Genomic DNA, 27,429 nt, shown 5'->3' on the forward strand with positions numbered 1-27,429 from the left:
CCCCATTCCCTATCTTGCAATTTCCACGAATAGGACCATCTGACTACCATTTTTATTCTCATTAAACATCTCTAATGCACACTATCTGGAGACATGAATCCTGTTCCTACCAAAGGAAAGCCCAAATAACCCTGATTTAGTTGTGACACATTTGGATGTCACATTTAGTTGCAACAACTCAGTTGTGTCGGGGCCAAGTGAAATTGTTGGTGATCTCACATTAATTTTATGGACTCGCCCCTGTGACCAATCTCCCCATTTCCCATTTCAGCATCTGAGCTCTTGTTTGTTCTCCATGCTTTGATCACCTTCCTGACGATGTTGCCACCTGCCTGCCTCCTGCCTGGGATTTCTGAGTTTGATCCTTCCGAAGGCTTCCTGTCACTGTGCTGGGACAGATATCATCTTGAGGACCTCCTTCATGGGTCACTGTTGACCCTGGAGACTGTGTTCCATATGCTGGGCTCATGAACATATCTCATCTCCAGGTCCCATACACTCCCACGGTGGCTTTGCCGGTGCCTTCCTATGCTGATAATCTCTGTGACTCAGAAGGCTTAATTGATCATGTGAAGAGAAACTAAGTAGAGAAGTGTTTTTTTTTTTTCTTTTATTCAGTTACAAGGAAGATGTTTCTAATAGTCCGAACGTTTTTAAAAACGGGATAAGCTGCCTTGTGAGAGGGGAAATTCACTGTCACCAGGAACTTTTATAAAGCCTGGGAATAATTGGTCTCCAATGCCATGAAAAGATTTCTGCATTGTTAGCAAACTGAACTGGAGTGATTCTAAGGATAGAATATCTCAAGATTTAGTGTACAAAAAGTCAGCCAGACAACTTGTTTTAAAAAATGTAGAATTCCCAGAATTCAGTAAGTCCAGATTGAAGTCCAAGAATCAGCATTTCAGACAAATCCACTCCTCTTCCCTCTCCACCCTAGGTGATTCCAATGCATGTGAATGTGAGTCATACTTTTTAAAACATTCTTCACAGAAGGGCAACCAGAGTCTCCTCCTACTCTGTATTAAGGGCTTCATTTATTTTTCTTAATTAAGATGTAACAGAGTTCTGTGGGAGTTATGGCATAATTATTAAGAACCTGGGCTCAAAAACCAGGCTGCCAAGGTTCTTGCCTCTCCTACTTCATAAACCTCTGACTCTCCTACTTCATAAACCTCTCTCTGTCTTAATTTCCCCATCTACAAAATGGGATTTATATTAGTAATGACCTCATAGGGTTGTAATGAGGATTTAATCAATCAATTCATGTAAAGTGCTTAGAACAGCTCCCAGCTCACAGTAAATATTCAATATTATGATTACTATGAGGTAGTATTGTAGTTCCTTCATTGTACATTTAAAGAAATTGAGGCTCAAGGAAATGAAGTCAGTTTGCCTCAGAACCTTCAGCTAGTAATGACCTCAGTCCATTTGTCTCCAAAGATTATACATTATCTGCTCCTCCCAATTCTGTGATTCTATAATCGTATCAGCCAAAGGGATCACTATTGATAGTTTTGGGTAGAAACTGATTCCAAAGATGGCCATATGCATATGCGGGATAGAGAGATACCTATCTAAAGTTCCACAATGAATTATTTTACAAATAAGAAAACTGAGGCTTAGAGAGTAAATGATTTTGACAAGGATCCATATCAAGAAAGTGACAGACTCAAAATTTGGACCTATGCTTCTTCCACCACCAAATTGGAGTTCTCTTTGCTATTTCACAATACCTACCCTGTGGCTATAACCTAGAGCCAGTTACTGACCACCTGGAATATTCTCCTCATTCTAGTAAACACAAATGCTTTAAAAACAAAGGAAAGAACAAAATGGGAATGCAGGCTGGAACTAGTTCTTGTGAAAACACACTGCCATCCACAAACATAGAAACAGCATACTTCCTAACAATTATATTTCTGTCACATAGCCACAGCCTGAAAGACTTATCTAACAATGAACATTTCAAGAGTAACCAAAGACAGCACTATAATGGAAGAGAGGAAGAATTTGACTCTAAAAGAAAGACAAATGTCATAAATTGGCGTAGAAAGAATTGGCTTTGGAAACAAGCATCTTTATGTTAGAGGCTCTTCCTCTGCCACTTTCTAGAAGTTGACTTGCCCTTTCTGAAATTCAGTTTCCTCATTTACAGAAATGGGGCTGATGTTGTTTACCTCACAGAGTATAAGGAGTGAAATGATAACAATGCAGGCAAGGCCCCTAGCACGATACTTGTCACACAAAAAGTGTTCAGTGATGGTGGCTGCCAATCGGAACCTCCAAGACTGTCATGATTGGGAAACAGTGTTTATCTCAAGATACCAGGGAACCCATATAAACATATGGGCAGGAAAATGGAAGTTCAGGACACTGTTTAAGAGGGTAGAGAGAAAAGTTCACAGTCTGCAAGCATTGCAGCACATCTTGTGATAGAACTCTTCTCAAGAAAGAATTTGTAGGACCTAAAATTACCATGGTTCTCTGTCCACTAAGGCATTTCTTTGTAAACATTCTTAGTATGGCTGTCTTAATGACATGTAATCATTTCATATAATCTCCTCTTGGACAGAGAGTTTGTTTTACATATCTTTCTATTCCTAATGCTGTTTCAGTATCAATACTCAAAATAGGCTTTATTGAATTTATGAATAAAAGGTTTAATTAATTAATTAATCAATTAATGTCATTTGGCCTACCACAAAAGAAACATAACATATACAAGTCCTTACAGTAAATACACTCAGAGACTTCCTAATCTAGGGATCAGCAAACTTTCTCTATAAAGGGATAGATAGTAAATATTTTTGGTTTTGAGGGGAATATAGTCTCTGTCATGTACACTCAACTTTGCCATTGTAACAAGAAAATGGCCACAGATACTGCAAAAATGAATGAATGTGTCTGTGAGATTTATGAACACTAAAATTTAAATTTCACATAACTTTCATGTGGCATAAAATATTCTTTTTATGTTTTTCAACCATTTAAAAATGTAAAAATCAGTTCCTACAAAAATAAGTGGGCTGTAATTTGTTGACCCCCAGGTTCCAGTCCATGCTACAATCATCTGAGAATGTTTCCATACAGAGCTACTTCCAATTATTTCTGATAAGATTGAATCTAAAGTCACTTCTCCAAAACTACCAAATTGTTTTTTACATAGAACCAACTTCAAAATATATACAAATGGTAACTATATTCTTATTTTCAACTTCCTATGGTTAACCTGATATGCCTGCATAATAATACAAGCATGAGGGTCTTTATTGCAGATATGATTTAGGAAAGTGCACTCTGTTAACAGATCTAGTCCCTTGAACTTAAGCATTTCTTCCTCTAAATGATATTTTATTGGAAAATCAATGGTTATCCCATAAATATAAGGTTCATAAAATATGCATCAGGATCTTCCTAAAACTAAATTTCATGATATATATTTTGTTTATTTTAAACTCATACATATAATCTAAATGAACTAACCTTATATGTTTATAAAGTTCAGATAATTATCCACATTGCTATTTATGCTGCATTTCTGTCATCTCTGGCTCTGTCTCCTACAAAATGTCATGCGAGAAAAACAGGAACAGGATATCTGTGAGATTTAAATATCTCCTAATCTAGTTAGTTTATATATCAGCTATTGAAAGCAAAGTGAAAACCAAGACAATAAATAATGAGACAATCTTTAGCTATTTTAAAAACCAAACAAGTACAGTCTTATCACTTGTGCTCATTTTGATTTCAAATTTGCCGGGTGTGGTGGCACACACCTGTAGTCCCAGCTACTCAGAAGGCTGAGGCAGGAGAATCACTTGAACCAGGAGGCAGAGGTTGCAGTGAGCGGAGATCATGCCACTGCACTCCAGCCTGGGTGACAGAGTGAGACGTCGTTAAAAAAGAAAAAAAAAAGCATTATTTATGGTTTGCTGCGGGAAAAGGCATACTCTTATAAGAGCTAATCTTAGTGCCTAAAATGTAGAAGAAGAGTAGGGAAAATTCACTTAAAATGATTGTTTGGAGCCCATCTCAACATCATCACTGACTCACCTGAACTTTGGGAAGTTAAAAACTCCCCAAGTCACAGTTTCCCCTTTGTTAACTTTTCATAGAAATTCTTTTGTTCATGTGCTGGTGATTCAGAGAATACTTTAATGCCACATATGTATAAGAGCAGCAAAGCTGGGTGAAAGCCAAGGGAAAAAAAAAAAAAAGAGGCCCATTGACCAGAGGTTACATTTCTGCCCCAAGAGTCAGGAGTAATAATTCCAGATCTCTGCAGTTAAATAAGTCACCAGAGTCAGTCTGAGTGGCTATTGTTGCCTGTTGCTTACTCATTTTTAAATACTAATTCAAGTTGACCAAGCATATATGTGTATATATACATGTATATGTATGTTACACAACAACTGATACCTAAAATAACCCTAGTTATCTAGTGTTATAATATTTTTAGAGCTATGTCTTCCAAGACTTCCAAAAGTTCGTAGAATGTTTATCTCTTCCTTCTCTTGGTTCTTGTGACACTTTTAGTGTACCTGTTGGGTTTCTAGCATTTATTCTTTTCCCTAGAGTTTCTAACTTTCTAAGAGTTCTAAAATCTTAATGTTTTACATTATCTATTTGCCTTACAAATTAATATCAATTTTATTTTTTCTACTATTGTAATTATTTGAAGTAGTATGTGCTCAATGTAAAAACATAGAAAAAAAAATTAATCACCTTCTCCAGCCTCCAACCAACCTCTTCTGGAGACATTAATATTTCATATTAATATTCCACTGTATAATATTCCACAAATAAATCTATTAAAATATTTCCAACCATTCTCTAAATTGATAAACATTCATATTTTTCTCATGTTTTGCATCTCTTCTAAACCCCAACCAATTCCATCCAAAGATTATCAGTGTTGCCTTTTTGATATCTATCCTCTACCACCTGTCTCTATATACATTGAGGTGTACACCAACCTATATATCCATGTATTAATTTTTGTTTACTTCATTTTTGACAAAATTTAAGCAAAATATATTATTTCATTATAACTTACTTCGTTTCATTTAAAAATGTATTGCGGACATGCTTGTATATAAATAAATTGATCTTATTCTATTTGGATGGCTGCACAATAATCTGCAAAGTGATTGTATTAAGATATTTCCAGTCATTCTCTAACTTGAACATTCAGATTTTTTTCCATGTTTTCCACTGCAAACATCCATATGCATATTTTTTCATGCACTTGTGCAAATATTCTCTAGGACATATTTCCAAAGAGGAATTTGCTGTCAAGTAACTTTCCTGACAGGTTAAATGCGTTCACTCCAAGTGTATGTGAATATTGATGCTATCAAATTCTTTAATGTTTCTCAATAGCATGAGGGGAAAATTATATTTTTTTACTGCTTCAAGCACTTTTTGACTACTAATGAGATTAATCATATTTTCAAATATTTATTGGCCACTTGACTTTATTATTATTTTTCAGTTAGGTTATCTTTTTAAATCAATGTATGGTAATGCTTTACATGTTTGAAATAGTAACACCTTCTCCATCATTAAGTATCAAATATATTTTCTCTGAATCTCTCATTTGACTTTTTATGATGTAGTTCAACGTATAGAAAAATATTTTCTTTCATAGTCATCCATTTATCTCTTCCCTTAAGGTCTCTATTGTTCTTTCTTTCCTAAAGAACTTTTCATTTTTACTTTCTTTTGTAGCTAGCCCTTTAATGTATTTGTGGGGTCTTTTGTATAACACATCATGTAAGAACATAATTTTGTGTTTTCCAACTAGATTGGGAAATCAATTCTGCCACCACTATTTACTAAATATATCATTCTTTCCCTACTGAATTGAAATGGCATCTTCATATTAGGTTCCACTATATGCATGAACTCTCTAGTTAGTTCTGTGATCTACTTATCTACTTCTATACCAAAATCACACAGGTTTGATGATAATAGCTTTGAAACAAGTTTTGATATCTGGTTATGCCAAGACCCCATTACTAATATTATTCTAAAAATTGTTGGCAATTCTGCAACATTTATTCCAGATGAACTTCTGTTTTGTCCTATTTTTAACAACATGTGAAAATTCTGATTGAATAAAAGCTTTATATATTCATTTTTGAATGACTGATATTTTTATAATACTAATTTTTAAAATTCTGAAACAAGACATGTCTCTTAATTTATTTAAAACTTTCAATAATATTTTATAATTTTTGTGCAGGATATGTGCAGGATATGTCTGCACATATCCTGAAGCTTTCTTTTAAATACATTTCTTCCTTTCTAACTGATTACTAATATAAAGAAAAGCAATTTATTTGCTTTTCTAATAATCTTATACCTTCTACTTTATTAAATTATAACACCTTTAGTTATATCACTTGGATTATATGCAAATAATAATGTTCTATGTTGTCATGGTTCTATAGTGCATTCTAGGCCCTGCTTATAATATTTAAACTTGTTCATGTCACAGTTATTTAATATTTGTTGTTTATTGTCTTGAATGCTTCTGTATAGCTGCTGCCCAAACAGATGATCCAACAAATGATTCACAAACAAGAACAGGATGAAATTATGCAAATAAAGATGTTTGTCTCTTTTAATATTTATGCTTTTTTTTCTTGTCTCATTGCTTTATTTAGAACCTCCAAAATATCACTTAATAATGAAGATAACTGAGTATCTTAGTCTCACTTTATCTTTTCAATTTTACTTTAAATTCTGGGGGATACATGTGCAGAACGTGCAGGTTTGTTACGTAGGTATGCTTGTGGCATGGTGGTTTGCTGCACCTACTGAGCCGTCATCTATTTCCCTCCCCTCGCCCCCCACCCCACAACAGGCCCCAGTGTGTGTTGTTTCCTTCCCTGTGTCCATATGTTTTCATTGTTCAACTCCCACTTATGAGTGTTTTATGTTCCTGTTCAGTTTGCTGAGGATATGGCTTCCAGCTTCACCCATGTCCCTGCAAAGGACATTATCTCATTCTTTTTTATGGCTGCATAGTATTCCATGGTGTATATGTACCAGATTTTCATTATCTAGTCTATCATTGATGGGCATTTGGGTTGGTTCCATGTCTTTGCAATTGTAAATAGTGCTGCAATAAACATACATGTGCCTGTGTCTTTATAGTAGAATGATTTATATTCCCTTGGGTATATACTTAGTAATGGGATTGCTGTGTCAAGTGGTATTTCTGGTTCTAGATCCTTGAGGAATCACCATACTGTCTTCCACAATGGTTGAACTTATATTTACATTCCCACCAACAGTGTAAAAGCGTTCCTGTTTCTCCACAGCCTCACCAGCATCTATTGTTTCTTGACTTTTTAATAATTGCCATTCTGTTAGTCCCACTTTTAATGATAAGAATTCTAGTATTTTATTGTTTATTATGATGCATGCTATTGAGATTTTTAATAGTTTTATTATGTGGTGATCATTTTCTCTGTCTCCATTTTACTTATCATTTTATTAGGAATGCAGCTAAATTTAAGTGATTTTTAATACTCAATAAAATGATATTGCTTTATTCTTCTTTCATTTGAAAATGAGATGAATTATGTTGCTGCCCTTTTTCTTATTGAGCCTTCCTTTCATTCCTGGAGTGCAACTTGCTTTGTTTTGTTATTCCTTTAAAAAACTCTAAATTTGAGTTACTTATATGGATCTAGTTCTAAAATGTTTATACTGTCAGTATTATTTCCATATTAAGGTTATGCTAGCTAAGTAAAATGTTGTGTGTGCTTTCTCTGTGATCTTGAGTTATTGCTTTATGCATGACTCATCTCTTTTTGAATGTTACCTAGGACACAGATATAAAACCATCTGGACCTAATACATTTAAAAATACTGAGAGTTCTATAACAAACTTTTACAGCAACATTTCTAATTTTTTCTGCAGCCATTGGTCTGCTTAGGTTTTCTCTTTTATATGGTAAAATCTAGCATTTATATTTTGCTTGATAAAACTTTTTCTTTCTAATTTATAACCAGACAGTTCCACATAATTTCTTAAAATTCTGTTAATATCAATGACATCTATAATTATATTTTCTTTATTATATCTAATATTACATGTTTTTCTTTGTTCATAAATCAGAAATCCAGGAAGGTACCTGATATATTTTTAATAATAAAATATATCAAATAAAATGAGGAGATAAATAATAACTCTCTTAAAGATCCCATTCATATGAGATAGATAACTTGTTATAGTAATCAAAAATATTTTTTTTCTTCCCTGACATAGTAAGAAATCAACCCAGGCAAGGATGGCACAATAGACTAGTTCAATTTCTTAACCCAATCAGGTAACCTTGGATTTTATTTAGTTATTTTGGCCAACTGGGGGTTGGTACAACATGTTTCCACTTCATGTTATTTATTATAGGTGAGGTGGAATAATCTAAGCTAAAAGAAAAGGCATCCTGGCCTTCTAAAACAGACTTGGGGAAGTATTATCTTCTTGATCAGGCCTGAGAAATCTTTTGCCATGGTTCTATAGTGTCTTCTAGGCCCTACTTATAATACTTAAACTTGTTCTTGTCACAGTTATTCAATAATTGTTGTTCATTGCCTTGAAAGCTTCTGCATAGCTGCTTTTCAAATAGATGGTCCAACAAATGATTCACTAACGAAAACAGGATGAAATCATGCTGATTAAAAATGAAACCTCATCTTCATTAAAATAAACAACAGTAGTGAATACTTTTGCAATCTTCCTGCTGCTTTATCTGGATAAGAAGTTAGAATACAAATATTGATACAATCTTTGGAAAAAGAGTGATTGTTCTTTAGCCATCATAGCAAGTAGTCCTAAGAACAACTTTTAAATCCATCCAATTGATTAATGGCAATTTTGCCTCAATTAACATGCTTTTTAAAGCCAATCAATCCATAGCCATCCCTCACTTCTGAAAGTCAACCAGTAAGGAACAGACTCACTCTAAAAAACATGCCTCTGAATGCCAACCAATCAACAAAAATCTAAACTGAATAATCATGCTTGAACAGATTATGTCAATCTACTTATGCCTCTTAAAATGTGCTAATCCTTGAGCCCCATGCTGTCCAAAAACCTTGTATATAATCAGTAATCTACTCTTCTCCAGGAGACTGTGTCTGAATTAAATAGTTCTCCCTTGCTATAAGCAATCAGCTCAGCTTTGTCTTTTAATTTCAGATATTAAGTCATAATCTCACCCCCTTTGACAATCAATCAAGATTTATTTAATGCTAACCACCGAAATTAAAAAACAAACAAAGATGGCAAGATAAGTTGGCTGCTCCTCTGTGAATTTAAAGAGTAAAACGCACAATATTTTAAAATGTGTTTAATGGCCCCAAATATCCTAAAATATGGTAAAGACACAGGAAATATATAGGAATATATAGATGAGAAATTATTGACTTGATATACAGCTGATTAAAATAATTCTAATCTGGCATATGTACAAGTTACTTATGTTTCATATTACCTATAATTCTTATAACGCTGACTTCTAGTACTACCTTAAATCCATTTTGAGACTAGACAGATGGGAAAGAAAAGAAGGGAGAAGGAAAGTAGGATCTGAAAGAGGAAAGACAATAAAGGAGAAAAAGTAAAAGGAAGATTAAAAAAATAAGTCTAGCATATTATTTATGGGAAAGACAAAGCTTCAACAAATCAATAAACTAAACAGTGGTTGTTTGGTCCTCCCTTTCATTTGCCATACCCTCACTCCCAGCCTCTGTGGTACTCTCTGTATGCTCTCTTTGTCTTAACTGAGGATCTAAGGTGACCTCACTTGACTGTCAACTGACCCCCATAAGTAGGTAATAAAGCCACCATTCAAAAACATTTATTATGCACTCACAATGTGTCAGATCCTTTGCTGCATGTTATCCCTTACAGACAGATTCTGAATGACCCAAGGCACAAAAAACTCAAAGTAATAAATGTATTGGTGAAATTTTAAGCTCTTGTGTACCTGGCAAGTTATATATCTGGGAGCAGGGAACCACACAAATAGCCATAATAGTGTTTGTGAACTTTGGTAAATCCTATAAGCCTTATTAAATTTCAATCTACTTCTAACTTTTCCAAGAACAAGTTCAGGGGGAAGCAAATTATTCCTTTCACATTTCTCTGTGTCTGCATGTGAAGGGAGAAGTGAAGGGTGAGGGGGACTTTTATTTAAAAGTTTACCACAAGCATGGCAGAAAACAACAAATTTGGCTGATATAACTTTTGTTATTATTATCAGAAACAGAGCATAAGCTGAATGGGTCTCTATGGTCTCCTACTATTTTGCATTTTATGACTGTCATTATTCTCTGTGTATAAGAAGGGTTATAGCTGTTATATTATATCCCTTTTGACCTCAAGTTTCTTTACTATAAAGACTTAAATATCTATGCTTACATTAATACAAACACAGTTTCCTAATTCGATTTGCTAAGTTACTGCTGAACACAATACCCATTTGATGGTGAAGCTTTCTTCACCACAAAAATGTCAGTTTCCATTATCTTTACTACAAAATTAGCCCTAAAAATTATTTTTTAAACTGGAAAGGGAAGCAACTGAACACTGTATGGGATATAATTGTTGGATACATTTAATAGGTCTTGAATTGTTAAATTTATCTCCTTAACAAAAACATTTGCTTTCTAAAACTATATTTATTGAATAAATAAACTTTTTAATGTTTCCCTACTTTTTTCACAAAATAGACTGTGTAATTCCTTTAAATGGAAAGTCACTGTCTGAATCTCAAATCTTCCAGCAGTTCTCTCTCTATGTCTGACATTTTCATAAGCCAGAAGTTAAGGTCCACAAAAGAATCTCAGGCATTGCCTGGCATTCTTCTCTCCTTTAATTTCCTCCCTTCCTTCCTTTATGAGGCATTGGCAGAACTGGTTTAATGTGGCCTCTTACAAAACTAAACCACAGAAAACACTTTTTGTATTTGCATGTGTGCATATCTGTGTGTGTTATTGGTTTGTTTACTAACATATTTGTATTAGTTTTAAATGGAGATAACTTCATTAAATGGACATAGCTCCTATAAAATTATAAGAGTAATTGAAGCCAGAAGTTGTCATCCCATCAAGTAAATAAGCTGTTTACATAACAATATTATTTCAGAGGGAACCAGATCATAGTATCTTTTTGACAATCTATTGTTTTGCACTGTCCCTCACTATATGACTATAGGCAATTCGTGAAGTTCTCTCCTTCTCAGTTTCTCCATCTGTAAAAGGAGATAATAATTACTCTGTGATGTGCAATCGTTAGAACTACATGAGGTCACACACAACAATTATGCAAAGTTTTGCGTGAAAATTTCAAAAACAAATACTCTTTTCCAGCATACATATGGCAAGCTTGGGGAAAGTGTATGCAGAGGAAGGGGATTAAAATTAAAAATTGAATAAGACTAATACAATGAGCATTTTTTCATGTGTCTCTTGGCTGCATAAATGTCTTCATTTGAGAAGTGTCTGTTTATATCCTTCGCCCACTTGTCAATGGGGTTGTTTGTTTTTTTCTTGTAAATTTGTTTGAGTTCTTTGTAGATTCTGGATATTAGCTGTTTGTCAGATGAGTAGATTGCAAAAATTTTCTCCCATTCTGTAGGTTGCCTGTTCACTCTGATGGTGGTTTCTTTTGCTATGCAGAAGCTCTTTAGTTTAATTAGATCCCATTTGTCAATTTTGGCTTTTGTTGCCATTGCTTTTGGTGTTTTAGACATGAAGTCCTTGCCCATGCCTATGTCCTGAATGGTATTGCCTAGGTTTTCTTCTAGGGTTTTTATGGTTTTAGGTCTAACATTTAAGTCTTTAATCCATCTTGAATTAATTTTTGTATAAGGTGTAAGGAAGGGATCCAGTCTCAGCTTTCTACATATGGCTAGCCAGTTTTCCCAGCACCGTTTGTTAAATAGGGAATCCTTTCCCATTTCTTCTTTTTGTCAGGTTTGTCAAAGATCAGATAGTTGTAGATGTGTGGTATTATTTCTGAGGGCTCTGTTCTGTTCCATTGGTCTATATCTCTGTTTTGGTACCAGTATCATGCTGTTTTGGTTACTGTAGCCTTGTAGTATAGTTTGAAGTCAGGTAGTGTGATGCCTCCAGCTTTGTTCTTTTGGCTTAGGATTGACTTGGCAATGCGGGCTCTTTTTTTGGCCATCAGAGAAATGGAAATCAAAACCACAATGAGATACCATCTCACGCCAGTTAGAATGGCGATCATTAAAAAGTCAGGAAACAACAGGTGCTGGAGACGATGTGGAGAAATAGGAACACTTTTACACTGTTGGTGGGACTGTAAACTAGTTCAACCATTGTGGAAGTCAGTGTGGCAATTCCTCAAGTATCTAGAACTAGAAATACCATTTGACCCTGCCATCCCATTACTGGGTATATACCCAAAGGATTATAAATCATGCTGCTATAAAGACACATGCACACGTATGTTTATTGTGGCACTATTCACAATAGCAAAGACTTGAAACCAACCCAAATGTCCAACAATGATAGACTGGATTAAGAAAATGTGGCACATATACACCATGGAATACTATGCAGCCATAAAAAATGATGAGTTCATGTCCTTTGTAGGGACATGGATGAAGTTGGAAACCATCATTCTCAGCAAAGTATTGCAAGGACAGAAAACCAAACACTGCATGTTCTCACTCATAGGTGGGAATTGAACAATGAGAACACTTGGACACAGGAAGGGGAACATCAAACACCGGGGCCTGTTGTGGGGTGGGGGGAGGGGGGAGGGATAGCATTAGGAGATATACCTAATGTAAATGAGGAGTTAATGGGTGCAGCACACCAACACGGCACATGTATACGTATGTAACAAACCTGCACATTGTGCACATGTACCCTAGAACTTAAAGTATTATAAATATATATATAAAAATTAAATTAAATTAAATTAAAATTTTAAAAAAAGACTAATAAAATGCACAGTAGCTTCTCTTCTAAGCAGCCTAGAAAATAAGTTACACAACTACTATTTTGTTAACACTATTAGTGAGGAGGAATCCAGACCACGGGTCTAAGAATTCAAAGACAATTTGCCTTAAGTCAATTTGTTACACCAGACATACATACAATAAGCATTTCAAGAGATACATTCCGTGTATTCCTGGGTTTCTAAGAGACACTTTATTTTATAAAACCCTCCCACCAGTAATAAATTTTTTTCTTATTTTTACTTCATTTTGTTACTAAGTTTCAACTTTATTATTAAACCAAATGCTCTGTTATGAAATTCTTCCTACAAAATTCCATGATGTCTATATCAGCTTCCACTGCATCTTTTTACGGTCAAGTCTGTGTCTATGTTAGCATTTCTATTATACATTTGTTTTCTAGGAGTTTAAAGATCACCCATAAAAATTAACTAAGGCTGAAATGGCAGACAGCTCAGAAGCACATTTTGTTTTTACCAACTTTCAATAAATTCATATGGCTGTTTCTAAATTCTTATATATCAGGCTAAAGTAAAAGAAATCCTGGCCAACAGGTGACACTTATTTGGGCTAATTCACTGCAAAAACAATGGGATATTTTTGGTTTTGTATTTTTGTTTTTAAATGCAATTATTCCATGACTGGCTCTCATCTCTCCTCCAAGTCCCTCAGCCCCCTCCTGGCTAGATGCCTGGACACATTGGTAGCTGGCTGACTGACACCTGCAGCCCCACACTTCTGACCATGAGTTGCATAGCTAACATTTCATGCTGTCATAGGACTGTGAAGTTTTCTGGGCGCTGCCAACAGAATCATCACACTGCAAGTTTCTTTGGCTCAGCCCTGCTCCTCTGTCCCAACTGAAGATATGCCCCTTTGGGTATTGTAGTCACATCCATAAATCCCAGGAGGCAGCATGTGAAAAACTACTACTTACCCCTATAAGCAGAGCTGTCTTTACTCTGACAAATCAGGCCATCACTTTGAACTGTTGGAAAAGAATTCTCCATGGGTCTCTCGTGTTTCTGCATGTCTTGCAAATGAGTCATTGACTGATCTTTATTCAAAACTACCTTTTCAAGGAGTTTGTATGGTGAACAGACTTGGAAGATACAGATAATGCCTCCCTTTGGTGAAAAGGGCAGGCATGCTCACTGTCCAGCATAATAAAGGTAATGTTTCCCACCAAATCGAAGGAAAGGCATGCTTACTGCCCATTAAGGATTTAGGCTCCTAAACTTAAAGTTCCTCTCCAGCTTTTGTGAGTATCCTCTGGCCCTCTTCCTAGTCACTCTGTGGGACTGGAGTTAAGGGAACCTGCACATAAATGCTGACTCTCTGGCAACTGCTATTGCTGTTAGTAATAATTTCCTTCATTTCTGACCCAGAAGTCTCATCTATTGTAACAGCATTCATGAAACTGTTGAAGGCTTTGCAAGTAGGGTGAAACTCAGCCTCTTCACAGTTCTCATTATGAACATACAGGCTGTCTCTTTTACTAAAATGTAAGCTCCTTGAAAGCTAAAATCCTTTTCTTTATTTGTCACTGTATCTCCAAAACTTACACCAATACCTGCTAAATAAATGCTATTCCCTGAGGATAAAAGGCTTAATGAAGGAAGGGAGACTTGAGCTGAACTCTGATTTTTTCCCTTGCATCCTCTACTCTGCTGTGAGGTATTGAAAATACCATTCAGAAGCAGAATCAAAGCCTCTCCAGAAACACTGTTGTCTTTTAGATTGCCGGTAGAAACGTACTGTATACTCTTACTTCTTTGCTTCTAATAGATGACAGAATATAGCCTCAGACATTCTGTGTCCTCTCAGTTAGAATGAGCGTGAGATTTTTTGTCTTCAGACAGTCTCTGCTTCTTAAATGTTTCTGCTCGGTCTCCTCAGATGGCAGAATTGGGGCAGCCATCAAGTGAACAGTGGGTCATTTACACCTCACCTAAAAACTTGTCTGTCAAGGGATAATCAGCTCCTATTACTTATTTTTGAATATTTTCCCCCAAATTTAGAAAAGATTCCTTCCCACTGTTCTTTGGTCTGAATTCATGACAATGCCTAATTTATTACACTGTTTTCAGAGGAGTATTTTTTCAATTTTTTAAATTTTACTTTATGTTCCAGGATACATGCGCAGAGGGAGAGTATTAGGACAAATACCTAATGCATGCAGGACTTAAAACCTAGATGACAGGTTGATTGTTGCAGCAAACCACCATGGCACATGTATACCTACATAACACGAGATTTTTATGTTCTTATAAATAGCTTAGGAAGTTTAAAGCTAGTTTGCAGTTTCTTTTAAAACTAAAAGGGCCAGTGTGCTATGTTCCAAAGCAGCAGTCACATTGGGCAAAGCCAAGAGAGGATAGTGTGGTTCATGATAGCCAAAAGAAAGAAAATCCTGCTTTGGCTTGAGCAGGTGCTCTGGTGTGGAGCAGCAGGAAAGCCTGTGTGGGAAGTTTCTTTTTCTTTTCTTTCTTTCTTTCTTTTTTTTTTTTTTTTTTTTTTTTGAGATGGAGTCTTGCTCTGTTGCCCAGGCTGGAGTGCAGTGGCGTGGCCTCCGCTCACTGCCGGCTCCGCCTCCCCAGTTCACGCCATTCTTCTGCCTCAGCCTACCGAGTAGCTGGGACTACAGGTGCCCACCACCATGCCTGGCTAATTTTTTGTATTTTTTAGTAGAGACAGGGTTTCACCGTGCTAGCCAGGATGCTCTCGATCTCCTGACCTCGTGATCCACCCACCTCGGCCTCCCAAAGTGCTGGGATTACAGGCATGAGCCACCGTGCCTGGCCCCATGTGGGAAGTTTCTGTCTCAACTCTCAAATCTGCTGGATTTATACTGTTATTGGATAAAGAAGTTCCTTAAAATTAATGATGTAGAAAGTGTAAAACTTGTCAATATTTCTCAAGCCTTCCATTTTTACTTTTGCCATTATTTTCAAATGTCTCATGTGGAAAACCTTAAATGTTCACACCTCACTTCCAACTTACAAAAGGTGACAGTAATACACTAATAGCTGGGAGGCCAAGAACACCCTGGTGCAATGAAAACAAAATGTTTTCAAAACTAGGACCCCATCCCAGTCCAACAGTTGTACTTACCAGTCTCATGTTTTAAATCATTACAGATTCCAACTTCAGAAGGGCAAATACCTCATGAATTAGCTCTAAATTAAAACAGAAAAAGTTTGACATGGATTTAGTGTTCAAGACAGAGAAGGATTAATAGTGCTTGGCCTAAAGAAAGCTCAAGCCCAGGCAGGTGGCAGGCAGAAATCCACTCAGTAGAGCCAACACACCTCAGCCAGGCCCTGTTTACCCAACCTCTGGCCTCCTCTTCAACAGACACTGCCAACCGAGCAAACCAAGCTAAATGGTATGGTGGTTTTCTAATGAGGCTAAGTAGGAACAAGAAGGAATGAAGTAAACTTTTCCTTGTGGCCAAAGCAAGTCTGATTATGAGCTCAGACCTCCCGAGGCGAGAGGCTTATGTACTCACCAGCTGCTGTTTCACTGCCCTTTACACGAAGGCTATGGTGTGGCCATTCACGAAGTGCTCTTAAAAGTGGTGCCAGGAGTTCCCTTGAAATGGTTTTTCATTCTGGGCAGTGGAGCAATCTCTGGGTGTGAAATCATGTCTGAGGTTTACAAGCTATTGCTGACATCAATGAAATGCAACATTTGTTTTGCTTCTTTCAGTGTCCTATAGGCATACTGGCACTCATTAAATGCTTCCTAAAAATATCATTTGGCAAACATTCATGTTTTGTTCATAAAGACTTATGTACATCATGGGGAGGGTCATGTTAGAAGGCTACTATAAAAATATAAGCACATGCATTCATCAAATCAAATTGTTTCATTTTAATTAATATGCAGGGTTTTTTCTCTCTGTCCAGAAGCACAGCTTATATTCCAAAGGACTCCTTTTGGAGCTTCAGATGAGTCCGCACCTCTCTCAACTTGAGGCAAAGTTACAGGTCTGTGGGTCAGGTTTCCTAAGATAACATTTGAAACATAAAGAGCAGGCCACTTAAGAATACTTCGGCAGGATGTTTCACCAATTAATTCCTCAGTTAAACAATTAAACAAGCTTGCCTACATGAGATTCCCATTGTCATGAGACTCAAATGCTGTCTTTTCAGGGTATAAGTAAAGCACAAGAATTGGCAAGACCTGTTATTTGAACCAGACTAAAGAGTAAACTAATGAATGTCTTGTTTAACTCAAGCCAACATTTACTAAACACCTGTCATTACAACCCTGGGATCCATAAGAGAAGACATCAGTAGAGGAGAAAGCAGTTCCTCATTGCTCTATTTGCAGCCTCATCCCAACCCCAGGCAGCAGTTAAAGAGAGAACAGGAGTAAAAATTAACAGGAAATATAAATAAGAAGAAAAATGGTGACTGGTTGAAGAATTGTTGGCAGAAAACCTGCATTGACTGACTTTTCCAACCTCTCATGTGCACCCAAGTTTAAAGCAGAAAAATTATGTGAAGTAATCGAGCTATCTGCCTGCTATGGTTTGAGTGGTTGTCCCCTCCAAAACTCATGTTGAAATTTCATTTCAACAGTATTAAGAGGTGGGACCTTTGAGAAGTGATTAGGCCATAAGCGTTCCTACCTCATGGGTGAGATTACTGCCATTCTAAAAAGACATGTTTGGTCCCCTTTTGTCTCTTTGCCCTTCTACCTTCTGCCAATGTGAAGACAAAGCCTTCCTCTCCTCAGCATCATCTTGGCATCGGAATCACCAAACCTGCCAGTGCCTTGATATTGGACTTTCCAGACTCTAGAACTGTGAGCAAATAAATTTTTGTTCATTGTAAATTACCGAATCTTAGGTATTCTGTCAAAGAAGCCCAAAACAGATTGACACACTGCCTCAGAGGAACTCTGGCTTTCAAGGAGGGCACTAAAGCCACATAATAGAGTCCTCATTGTTTTGGCAAGTCTTGTGGAGGTGGGAGTAGAGGATTCTGCCTTCCTGTCCCAAGCCTGCAGTAAAGTCAAATGGCCAGCAAGCTGTCTACACTACACTGAGCTCAGTAAACTCTCTCATTCAGGACATAGGCTAGTAAAGTCAGGTAAACAACAAAGCAGTAATCTATATGAATGAACCTAATTCTTCATTCACAAATACGAATATAAAACCCAGAACTATCAGACATTTAAGAAAACCCATCAAAACCAAGGAGAAGGACAAAGACAACCAAGTAGAACTGAACCCAAAGGAAACAAAAATAATTTCACTTCAATGAAGAGAATTTTAAATCAATGTTACTAAAGATATTGGAAGAGATTTTGAAACACATTTTTAGAAATCTCATAAAGGAGTAATGAGAAAGAAAGAAAAAGTTCTTGGAAAATAATAATGTGACAGCCAAAATAAAACTTGCAAAAGAAAGTTGGAATAAAACATTTAAGGCCATCTCCCAGTAAATATAAAAGGCATAATTATTTTAAAAATCAGAGGAAAACAAAAAGACACAAAGAAAAAATCAAGGATGTCCAATATCTACTTAATAAGAGTTCCAGAAAAAGAAAAAGGAAAAGGAAAACAAAGCAAAGGAAATAATGAAAGAGTTAACAGCATAAACTTTGTGAAAACTAAAAACAGGTATTCAAATTGAAAGGTCTCACTGTTTGAAGAGCAGAATAAATAAAATAATACCCGCATCAGCGGTGGCTCATGCCTGTAATCCCATCACTTTGGGAGGCTGAGGCAGGCAGATCATGAGGTCAGGAGTTTAAGACCAGCCTGATCAATATGGTGAAACCCCGTCTCTACTAAAAATACAAAAATTAGCCGGGCGTGGCAGCGCCTGCCTGTAATCTCTGCTACTCAGGAGGCTGAGGCAGGAGAATCACTTGAATCTGGGGGTCAGAGGTTGCAGTGAGGCGAGATCTGTGCCACTGCACTCCAGCTTGGAAGACAGAGCAAGACTTCATCTAAAAACTAATAATAATAATAACAATAATAATAATACCCACATATTGGCTCATACTTACAAAATTCAGAACAGCAAGAAAAGAAATAGCCAAAAAGTATCCACAAAGAAGTTGACTACAAGGAAGCAAAAATCAGATTCATAACACATTTCTCATTAGCCACACTGAATATTGTATACTACTGAAACAATGTCTTTATGAATATTACAGGAAATTATTTTCAACTTAGAATTCTGTATCTAGCCAAAGTTTCAGTCAAAATATGAAAAAATTATAAAGACATTATTGTACATACAAATAATGAGCAAATTCATATTCCTTTCTATAAAAAGTTACTTGGGCCAGTCATAGTGGCTCACAGCTGTAATCCCAGCACTTTGGGAGGCTGAGGCAGGCAGATCACCTGAAGTCAGGAGTTCAAGACCAAAATAGTGGAACCCCGTCTCTACTAAAAATATAAAATTAGCTGGGCATAGTGGCGCATGCCTGTAATCTCAGCTACTCGGAAGGCTGAGGCAGGAGAATTGCTTGAACCTGGAAGGCAGAGGTTGCGGTGAGCTGAGATCATGCCATTGCACTCCAACCTGGGCAACAAGAGTGAAACTCCGTCTCAAAAAAAAAAAAAAAAAAAGTTACTTAATGCACTACAGCTAAACTAAAATGGAAACCACAAAAGGGAAGACATAAAATCCAAGAGAATCCATAATAATGCTTCTGCAGCAGGACTAGGATGCATATCCGTGCATCCAACAAATAGTACAATTAAGAACTTGAATTATCTTAGGCATATAGTTACTTTTAAGGCCCCCATTCCTCCTATAAACACACACATACATGCATACACACATACCAATACACAAAAGGCATTACAAACTCTAAGAAGAACAAAAATTACACAAGAAAATTTGGATCTAAGTAAGAAACATATTAAAATGTCATTGTTTACAGCAACAGGCAACTGAGAAAAGAGAATTTATTTGACTTTCATGCTTGGAACATCTTCCTCCAAACAATACAGATTTAAAGATGTAAAATGTTATTTATTTTTCTGAATTTTTACATGTAGAAATATTTACATAATCATCACAATTTAAGTGCTTCTTCTTATTTTCCATTTTAAGTTCAATTTATAGACAAAGCATGGAAGCCATAATTTTAGTAAAGGGAAAGAATGTAACTGTTGGAAAATCTGACCATGTAAATTGAGGGTACTGTTGGCAGATTTTGAAAGAGAAGAGGGGAAAGAGAAATGGAGATGAATATATAAGCAAACTAAAGTCTAATAAAGTTCTCATTTTATATAATTGGAAGTAAAGAAAATGTTCTGACATTCCCCAGGAGACAATGTAAAGGTATTATTTAAAGTTATAAAGATAGCCAGTACAAGTACCAAAAATAAAAATCAGGAAAGAAGAAATGAATGAAAAATAGTCAGAGAAGGGAGTGATTAGACACAAATTTAACTAGAAGATAACTAACTAGAGGTGTAAGCATATTATTTAACATGTGAAAGAGAAGTCAAACCCAGAAATGGTCAAACATAATTTTGTTTGAGGCTGCAATTCTCCAAGTACAGCCTAGGACCCCAGACAAAGTCAAAACTATTTTTATAATAATATCATTTTGATTATATTTGCCTTTTTATTTGTCACTTTGACATCATTGTACAGTGGAGGATTCTACAGGCTACATGATGTATGATATCTCAACAGATTGAAGCCTACTATCTTTTATTAATCAGGCATTAAAGAGATGTGCAAAAATACAAAAGAATGCCACTCTTCTAATTATGACTGACATTTTAAAATACATTTTAGTAAATTATGGTTTTCAATGTTAATAGGTAACTAGTGTGTTATGGTTTTTTATTAATATTTTATAATTTTTTAGTTTAAATTTCTCATATGATGTATATTGATAAATTAGCAAAAGCTTTTTGGGTTCTTCAATAATTTCTTAGAATCTAAAAGAGTCCTGATGGGAGTGACATCAGCAAGATGCTGGAATAGGAGGTTCCAAACCACCTCTCCTCAGAAACTCTGATGTTGGCAACCACCCATGAAGAGCATTTTTACTTTACTATTGTTATCCTATTCCAAAAGCAACACAACTTGATACTGAGACAGGACCCCTTTGACCACAATATTCCCATGGGAAAAAGTGAGAGTGTGGTGAGCACTCACCCTCCTTGGCCTTGTGGGATGTAGTTGACCAAGAGGCCCACTTCTATGCTGCCCACAAGAACAGTGAGGAGATCAGTACAGCTAAATCATCTAGGGACAGCTAGGAGCCCAGAGAAGAGACAGAAGCACACAGCAACTGGTGCACAGATTTTAACATGCAGCCACACATCCTGCAAACTTGCTAACTGCCTCTACCAAGAGGCCTGCCCATGAACCCTGCAGGAAACCTCACCTGAAGACATCTCCCACTAACTGATATATGTCCTTCAAACACCCATGGGTGGCACCCTGTGCATCTTCATTGCAACCCATGCAAAGTCCCAGAGAGAGCACACAAATATCAACAGCAGGGGCAGATCTTAGCCACCAGCTTGACTCTGCTAGTTTTGGAGAAAGGATACAACCTCAGGGCACTGACCTAAGGAATGCCTCAGGGCACTGCCCTAGGGAAAACAGAAGGCTCTCAGCAGCAAGTCTGGCCTTACAGGATCAAAAGAAGGCATACAATCCTAAGACATACCACTTAAGATGGAACAAGAGAAATGGAGTGGGTGCATTGATAGAAGTCTGAGAGATCACTGGAATCTCAGGCCAAGTTCACTGTGGAAGATCCTTCTATCCAGAAGCCAGCCAGTAAAGACAGGAAAAGGTGATTGCTTCTTCAAATGTTAGGACAGCAAGGCAAGGCTTCAAGGAACACAAAGAATTAAGAAAATACAGCACCATCAAAGAAACAAAGTAAAACTCCAGTGGCTATCTCCAAAGAAATAAAGATTCTGAACTGCCTGACAAAGAATTAAAAAAAAAAAAAAAAGTCTTAAAAAAGCTCAGTGAGCTACAATGAAACAATGTCATGGAAACAATACAATAACAAAATGGGAAGTTCAACAAAGAGATAGACACCATTTTTTAAAAAAATAGAAATTCTGGAGCTGAAGAATATGTCTGAAATAAAAAATTCAATAGAAAGCTTCAACAGCAGACTCAATCCAACAGAAAAAAGAATAAGGAAACTCAAAGCAAATTATTTGAAATTATCCAGTCAGGGAAACAAAAAGAAAAAAGAATGGAAAAGAATGAAGAAAGCTTATGGGACATGTAAGACACCATCAAGCAAACAAACCTACACATCATGGAATTCCAGAGGAGCAGAGAAAGGAAAAGAGGCAGAAATCTTATTTGAAGAAATAATGACAGAAAATTTCCAAGTCTGAAGAGGGAATTGAACATCTAGATCCAAGAGGCCTAAAGAATTCCAATAGGTTGAGCATAAAGAGGTCTTCACAGAGACACATCACAATCAAATTGTCAAAAGTCAAAGATAAAGAGAGAATTTGGAAAGAAGCAAGAAAAAAGTGACTTGTCACATATAAGGAAACCCACATAAGGCTGTCAGCAGATTTCTCAAGAGAAATGCTGAAGGCCAGGAGAAAGTGGATAGATACCTTCAAAGTGAAAAAACAAACAAACAAACAAAACAAAACTCCTGCTAACTAAGAATAATAAACCCAGCAAATCTATCCTTCAGAAATGGAGAGATAGAGTTTCCCAGACAAACAAAAGCTGGTGAAGTTCATCACCACCAGATCCACCTTATAGAAAATGCTGAAGGGAATCCTTCAAGTTGAAATAAAAGAATGCTAACAACATGAAGGCATATGAAGGTATGAAAATCACCAGCATAAGTAAATATACGGTTAAATTCACAATACTCTAATACTGAAATGGTGGTGTGAAAATCACTGTTAGCTCTAGTGTAAAAGTTTAAAGTCATAAATATTGAAATAACCATAGGTGGAATAATTTGTTAATGAGTGCATAATATAAAAAGATGTAAGTTGTGACAGCAATAATATAACATGTGAAGGAGGGAATAAACATGTAGAATTTTTGTATGTAATCAAAATTAAATTGATATCAGCTTCAAATAGATTACTGTAACTATAAGAGGTTTTATGTAAGCCTTGTGGTACTTACAAAGAAACAAAAACCTGTAGTAGATACATGAAGGATTAAAAGAAAGGAATAAAAGCTACCGCTACAAAAAAAAAATCAAATCACAAAGATAGACAGCAAGAGAAGAAGAAAAGAACAAAGGAACTACAAAACTATCAGAAAACAATTTTTTTAAATGGCAATAGTAAGTCCTCTCTAGCAATAATTACTTTAAGGTTAAATTGACCAATCTGAAGAAATAGAGTAACTGAATAGGTTAAATTTTTTTTAAATATCAAACTATATGCTGCCTTAAAAAAAGGCTCACTTTAGTTTTAATGACACCATATGCTGAAATGAAGAGATTAAAATGTATATTCCTTGCCAATGGTAACCAAAAGAGAGCAGGGGTAGCTATACTTACATTAGGCAAAATAGACCTGAAGTCAAAAACTGTCACAAGAGACAAAATATAGTCACTATATAATGATAAAGAAATCAATTCACCAAGAGGTATAGCATTGGTGTGTGTGTGTGTGTGTATATATATATATATATACACACACACATATACATATATATATATATATATCTCACCAACATCAGGGCACATAAATATATAAAGCAAACACTGGTAGATCTGAAGAGAGAAATAGACAGCAATACAATAATTGTATATAGGACTTCAGTACGCCACTTTCAACAACAGATGCATCATCCAGACAGAAAATCAATAGGGAAACATTGGACTTCAACTACACTTTAGGCCAAATGCCGCTGACATATACATAAGAACATTCTATCCAACAGCAACAGAATACACATTATTTTCAAGTGCACATGAAATATTTTCCGGAATAGGTCATATATTAGGCCAAAAAATAAGTGGTAACAAATTTAAGAACATTGAAATCATATCAATCATATCAAGTATCTTTTCTGACCACATAGATATGAAACTAGAAATCAATAACAGGAGAAAATTTGGAAAAATTACAAATATGTGGAAACTAAGCAACACACTCCTGAACAACAAATGGGTCAAAAAAGAAATAAAAAAGAGAAACAAAAAAAAATATTGAAACAAAGGAAAATGTAAATGCAACCTACCAAAATGTATGGGAGGTAGCAAAACAGTTCTAAGAGGAAAGTTTATAGTGATAAACTTCTCCCTTAAGAAAAAAAAAAAATCTCAAATAAAAAGACTTTACTTCTCAAGGACCCAGAAAAAGAAGAGCAAACTAAGACCAAAGTTAGCAGAAAGAAGCAAATAAAGCAGAAAAAAAAATAAAATACAAACTAGAAACACAATAGAAAAAAATCAGTGAAAGTAAGAGTTAACTGATAGAAAAGATAAATTTGACACACCTTTAGCCAAATTAAGAAAAAGAAGAGAAAAATCAAATACATAGAATTGCAAGTAAAACAGAAGACATTACAATTGATACCACAGAAATAAAAAGATTCATAAGAGACTACTACAAACAATTAAATGCCAACAAGTTGGATAAGTAGAAGAAATGGACAAAATTCTAGACACAAAGAACCTACCAAGACTGAAATCTGAAGAAGTGGAAAATGTGAATAAACCAATATGAGTAAAGAGATTGAATCAGTAATCAAACATCTCCCAACAAAGAAAAACCTAGGACCAAATAAGTTCACTACTGATTTCTACCAAACTTTTTTTAAAAAAATTAATGCCAATCCCTCTCAAACTCTTCTAAAATACTGAAGAGGAGGGAATACTTCCAAACTCATTTTATGAGGCCAGCATTACCCTGATACCAAAGCCAGATAAGTAGACTAGAAAAGAAAATTAGGGCCTAATATCCTTGATGAATACAGATGCAAAAATCCTCACTAAATACTAGCAAACTAATTTCAACTGCACATTAAAAAGATAATACATTATGATCAAGTGGCACTTATCCCTTGGATTAAAGGATGGTTCAACATATGAAAATCAATTAATGTGCATACCACATTAACAGAACAAAGGATTTAAAAATCACAATTGTCTTAAGAGATGCAGAAAAAGTGTTGGACAATTTTAAGTGTTGGACATTTTAAAAAAAGTGTTGGACAATTTGAAGTGTTGGCCATTTTAAAAATGTTCATGACAAAAAACTCTCCAATAGAAGGAAACTCGCCAGGAATAGAATGAGGAATAGAGGGAATAGAAGAGAAATTAACAAAACAAAATCCAGGAATAGAAGGAAATTGGCAAAACAAAATCACAGCTATACATGAAAAGCCCACATCGAATGCCATACTCAATAGTAAAAACTGAAAGTGTTTCCTCCAAGATCAGGCACACGACAAGATTGCCCACTCTTGCCACTTCTATTCAAGATAGTACTGGAAATTCTAGCCAGAGCACCTAGGCAAAAAAAGTGAACAAAAGACACTCAAATCAGAAAGGAAGAAATAAAACTGTCTCTATTGGCAGTTGACACAATCTTATTTATGGAAAACTATAAGTGTCCATTAAAAAACTGTTAGAACTAATACATGAATTCAGTAAAGTTACAGGATACAAAATCAACATACAAAAATCTGCTGTGTTTCTATATCTGCCAATAAACTATCCAAAAGAGAAATTGACAAAAATATTATATTTACATAAGTATCAAAAGAATTAAAATTTTAGGAATAAATTTAACTAAGGAGATGAAAACTGGTACATTAAAATCTATAAAACATTAATAAAAGTAGGCACAAATAAATAGAAAGATATCCCATTTTCATGGATTAGAAGAATTAATGTTATTAAAATATCTCTACTACCCAAAGTGATCCTATAGATTTAATGCAATCTCTATTAAAATTCCAATCTACAGATTCAATGCATTTCACAGAAATAGAAAAAACAATCCTAAAATTTATATGGAATACCAAAAGACATCAAATGGCCAAAGGAATCTTAAGCAAAAAGAATAAAACTAGAGGCATCACACTTCTTTATTTCAAATAATATTGCAAAGCCATAGTAGTCAAAACAGTTTGATACTGGCATAAAAACAGGCACATGGACCAGTGGAACAGAATAGAAAGCTCAGAAATAAACCTACACATACACGGTTAAGTAATTTTTCATAAGAACACCAAGAATATACCTTGGGGAAAGGATAGCCTCTTCCATAAATAGTGTAGGGAAAACTGGGTATCCACATGGAAAAAAAATAAAATTGAACGCTTATCTTATGCCACACACAAAACTCTGTTAAAGACTTAAATATAAGACATGAAAGCACAAAACTCCTAAAAGAAAACGTAGGGATAAAGCTCCTAGACACTAGTATTAGCAATGATTTTTTAAGATGTGTCCCCAAAAGCACAGGCAATGAAAGCAAAGATAAGCAAGTGAGATTACATCAAACTAAAAAGCTTCTGCACAGCAAAAGAAATGGCAAAAGGAAAAGGCTATCTACGAAGTGGGAGATATTTGCAAGCCATACATCTGAGAAAGAGTTAATATCCAAAATATATAAGGAACTCCTTCAACTGCATAGCAGAAAACCAAGCAACCCAATTTTTAAAATTGACAAAGGACCTGAATAAACATTTCTCCAAAAAAGACATACAAATGGGCAATAGGTACATGAAAAGATGCTCAACATCATTAAGCATCAAGGAAATGCAAATCAAAACCACAGTGAGACATCACCTCACACCTGTTAGGATGGCTATTGTCAAAAACATAAAACAAGTGTTAGGAAAGATGTGGGAAAAAAGGAAATCCTTGTACACTGTTGGTGAGAATGTAAGTTGGTACAGACATTATGGAAAATAGAATGGGTGTTACTCAAAAAGTTAAAATATAACTACAATATGATTTAGCAACCCCAGTTTTGAGTGTTATATCCAGAGAAATTGAAATCAGGATCCCAAAGAGATATGTGCACTCCTATGTTCATTACAGCATTATTCATAATAGCCAAGAAATGGAAACACATTTTAGATTCCACATGTATGTAAAATAGTACAGTATTTATCTTTTTGGTCTGGCTTATTTCACTTAATATAATGCCCTAAAGGGCCATCCATGTTGTCACAAAGGCAGGATTTCCTTCTTTTCCAAGGTTAAATAATATTCTGTTGTATATATATATTCCATATTCAGCCACTATTCTGAAATAGAATCATAGAAGCAGAGTGTACAATGGTCATTGGGTGGGACTGGGGGGTGAGGGAAATAGGGACGAAATGGTTAAAAGGTACAAAGTTTCAGTTATGCATGATTAGTTGTGGAAATCTACTATACAACGCAGTGCCTATATATATAACAATATTGTATTGTATACTTAAAATTTGCTAACCATAAG

General features: G+C 35.5%; 1 protein-coding gene across 4 annotated transcripts in view; it reads right to left on the minus strand.

The window, feature by feature from the left end:
• TSPAN8 (tetraspanin 8) overlaps positions 1-27,429 on the minus strand; it is a 248,826-nt gene that overhangs the window by 170,716 nt on the left and 50,681 nt on the right. Inside the window, exon 2 of one of the 4 annotated variants that reach the window (XM_055095903.2) lies at positions 16,131-16,195. The exons of 2 other annotated variants lie outside the window; for them this stretch is intronic. The gene's annotated coding sequence lies outside the window, so the exon portion shown is untranslated. Of the gene's footprint in view, positions 1-16,130; positions 16,357-27,429 lie in introns of those variants that run through there. One more of the 4 variants, XM_055095909.3, reaches the window with a different exon arrangement.

Source organism: Pan paniscus, chromosome 10, assembly GCF_029289425.2.
Source record: "Pan paniscus chromosome 10, NHGRI_mPanPan1-v2.0_pri, whole genome shotgun sequence".
Classification (NCBI taxonomy): domain Eukaryota; kingdom Metazoa; phylum Chordata; class Mammalia; order Primates; family Hominidae; genus Pan; species Pan paniscus.